Source organism: Psammomys obesus, unplaced genomic scaffold (assembly GCF_907164565.1).
Source record: "Psammomys obesus unplaced genomic scaffold, mPsaObe1.curated_primary_1811, whole genome shotgun sequence".
Taxonomy (NCBI): domain Eukaryota; kingdom Metazoa; phylum Chordata; class Mammalia; order Rodentia; family Muridae; genus Psammomys; species Psammomys obesus.
In genome coordinates this window covers 5,657,747-5,661,468 of record NW_026596147.1, presented here as the reverse complement: position 1 = coordinate 5,661,468, position 3,722 = coordinate 5,657,747, and the positions used below count along the sequence as shown (strand labels likewise).

At 49.6% G+C, this 3,722-nt stretch overlaps 1 protein-coding gene across 5 annotated transcripts in view; it reads right to left on the bottom strand.

Moving 5' to 3' along the window:
* The window catches only part of Fat1 (FAT atypical cadherin 1), a 118,954-nt gene extending 117,266 nt beyond the window's left edge, over positions 1-1,688 (bottom strand). For all 5 annotated transcript variants that reach the window (XM_055593658.1, XM_055593660.1, XM_055593661.1 and 2 more), the window contains exon 1: positions 1,349-1,688. The gene's annotated coding sequence lies outside the window, so the exon portion shown is untranslated. The remainder of the gene's footprint in view (positions 1-1,348) is intronic.
* Positions 1,689-3,722: the final 2,034 nt, after the last annotated feature.

Genomic DNA, 3,722 nt, shown 5'->3' with positions numbered 1-3,722 from the left:
CACACACACACACACACACACACACACACACACACACACACACACACTCACAACACCCAGCAAAGGCAAGCATCATAGCCCACAGGCTCGCGGCTGCAATTGTGCAAAGTGCTCGCGGAGTTGCCGGTCGGTGCCGTGCAAGAAACGCCGCGAACGTGAGCGACCTGATCTCCAAGCTCAACCAACCGGTTTGCGACCCCCACGGAATTTTAACTCTCAACCAAACACAGCCTCACATGAAAGCCAGCCGTTGGGGGAAGGGATGTGAGAGGGCCCGGGGAAGGTAGCGGAGCTAGAAGGAAAAGAACAATAAAAAGTATTAAAACACACCGTTCCGTAACATCAAATCACCACAGGATTTTCTAAATGGCACAAACGAAACCCTGTAAAAAAGGAATCATCCATTAATATATACAGTAGTGCTTACTAGGACTAAAATATCAAATTAAGAATGCCAAATATCCAGGCTTACCGACAGACCTCACTGCCGGGAAGAAGTTTCACTTGGTCGCTACAGGGACCGCTGAAAGCCAAAGATGCAGTCTCCTGCGCTGCCAAAATTTGCTAATCCTTTAACCACCAAAGGAACAAAATGGAGATACCTTTTTGGCTACAAGCGAATTGCCTTCACTGAAGAGAAGTGCAGTTCAAGTTCCACGGACATCCTTTAAATAATCGATCTCCCCCGGCGCTGTCCCCAGAGCATCACGGAAATTAGGTTGAAGAGGGGACTGTTCCAGCCTCCACCTCCCCACCCCCGACACACACACACACCCCAAAAAATAAATAAATAAATAGATCCTTTTCTCAAGCACCGCCTCTGCACCCAGTCCACCAAAACTAATTTTTGGAAATGTATTAAGTGTGGCCCCGTGTAAAAGACGGCAGGGGTGGGAAGCGATCAAGCTCTGTCTGGTCCACCTCGTCAGAGTGCGGGGCAGGTCCAAGTTCGAGGTCTGAGCTGAGCTAGGAACCGGGAGCTGGGAGCGCGCCGTGCCCGGTGCGCGGACTAGAGGGCGCTGCGCCACTGCAGATCACCCAGTTCCCAACGCGCCCTCCCCGGGCACCATTTCTATAACAAGTTACACTGAAAATAATGGACGAACGGCTTCGCCTCTCAAGTTCTTTTGAACAGCGCCCTGTGTGTATTCTGTGAATTCCAAAAGCGGCGCATGCCTGTCCTTCATCCCTGCCCCTCGCAAAGGCCGCGGGGAGTCCGGTTTCCCGAGCGCGGACCCTGTAGGACACACATGAATTTCCCCACTCACTCACCCTGAGACGCTCCCACGTTATTTCATTTACGTTTAAACTTAAGTTCTACAAGGCATGCACTGAACAAAGAGCTCACCACAGTAGCCGGGTCCTCGGCGCTCTTCCTTACAGTCGCCGGCCGTTGGGTATTCCCACGCCGTTTGGGTATCTGCTAGGAGCCGGGCTCGAAGTACCAACTTTGCCTCCCTTGGATCTTCAGCATATCCCCAACTGGAGTGCGATCCTCGAGTGCTGTCGGGACTCAGGTGGGCGCATTTCCAGTGGCCTCCGACCCGGGGAAAGTTTGAGCACCAAGAAGAGGTGGAGGGAGAGCGCACGAGGTCTGGAGAGGGGGCCGAGGAGAAGCCAAGTTTTTCAGGACATGTCCAGGCAACCAGCTGCCGAGTTGAGGAGTTACTGCCGGCAACTGCGGCGGATCTCTCCCTCTTCTCCCCACTCCTCCTTCCAGGAGCGGCTGGGGGAGGGGAGGTGACGTCAGGGCCCCGCCTCGCCCCCGGCTCCCCGGCGCGGACCCGGTTCTCCGGCTTCAGTCGGCCTCTCAGCCGGTTACCGCCGCGGGCGCTCAGGCTGCCGCCGGCTCCTCCGCCTCGGGGCTCTCCCCGGATGCAGCCGTCCCCACGATGAGAGGCCGGTCCCTCTCCTCCCCGCCGGATCTTGGAGCTCCGCCGAGCGCTGGCTTCCTCGCACTCAGCACCGGAGCAGCCCGCCAGTGCCCCCCGTTGCAACGCTCACCTCCCGGGCTTCCAAACCCGGTCCGGCAGCGTTTCCCACGCCTCGGACTGCAGGTGATGCTCTTCCTCTTCTGCAGCTGAAACTCGTCGCAACGTGTCCCCAGCCCGGGTTTTTGCTGGGCGGAAGCGCGATCAGTCTCCGCAGACTTACTGGACGACTCGGACTTTGTCGTCCTCCAACTTCTGGAGATGTGATGTTTTAAAATTTAAAACGATTTAAAATTTAAATAGCTCCGGTTGTCTAGTGCCGTTTGTGGTCTTTCTGTTGAAAATCACAGCGTCGTATTTTTAATCTACAAATTCTTTTCGTCTTTAGACCTAGACTGAATCATAGATTTCTAGAGGTAGGGGGAAGAGGCGGAGGCGGAGCCAGTTTTTAACGTGTCTTACAAATGATCTGTAGTGATAGTGGCTAATACACAAATCAATCTCTACACCTTGAAACAACATAAATTTATAAAAATGCAAACCCTGTTGAAGCTTAATTTAAAAGTGAATGTATCGCTTTTATATAAGCATCCAGGCTCCGGGGAAAAATATCTGCTGTGGAATTTTTTTTTAATGTCCCTAAAGTACCAGAACGCATCTCCTGAACAGCATGAAATTCGAAGGGAGCCATTTATGTAAACTGACACTGCCTCCAAAAGACTGTTATTAGATTTTTAAGGAGCCTCAGAAAGGAGGGGAGGAGACTGAAGGAAGGTTCTATCAACACATATTTATCTGTTTTCATAACTACATTGGTCTGTGTATTTTTGAGAGGTTAAGAGCAAACAAAGCTCAAACAGTGAAGAAGAAGACAGGGTTGGGTGTGTTTGCATAGGCTTGAGGACTGGTCCAAGCTACAGAGAACTCCCTCATCTGAGGTGTGGGACCAATATTACGGTTCGCATGATAAAACTTGTACGTTAAAAGCAAGCCTTCCTGGCGCTTACCTGTTTACTACTGTACGAGTACCATCCATTCGTGCAGACAACGTTTTTGCTGAGCATCTTAAAAGTGTCTAGCAAGCACCTAAAAGGTACCTATCACTTCTCCTGTTTTCCCCAGCCCCATATTTTCTTTGTGGTCTGGGGTTTCTTTTAAGGGAGGGGGGAGTCTTAAGGGGAGGCTAGAAAAAGGAGGGGACTGATTTGGGAAGACCCTTAGAAGCCCCTGCAGACCCAGGGGCAGCAGGGAAGGGGACATTCAAGGCAAGCCAGCCCACCTCCATCCTTCACTGTAGCAACTACGCATGCTCAGCACTCCTTTTAGGTCCATAGTTGATATTAGAAATTGACCACATATTACAAGTCCTCAAAATGATGCACATTCTCCCGAGGCGCTCCTACGTGCACTAGTCAATTAGGCTTGATATACTAGTCTTTAGAGTTCCTTAAGCAAACCAACATATTTCAGTTTTAAAAGAACACAGATGAATTTATGTTTTATCGATAACATTAGTTCTTAAAAATAGCTCATTTTAAAAGTGAAGACAGGACACTTTGAACAAAACCCTTTGACCTGAGCGATGAGACTGGATTTGGACTAGGCATGTGTGGCTATTTTGATTTAAATAAAATTAAGTTATCATTCAATTCCTTGATCTTTTAAACTGTGTATCATATATTGATTACCCACATTTGGCTAGTGGCTACTGTTCAAGTCAAAATAAATTTAAACAGCACCGAATGCTACTAGCTATATATCTTTAAATTTTTTGCTTTTTCTTTTAAGGCT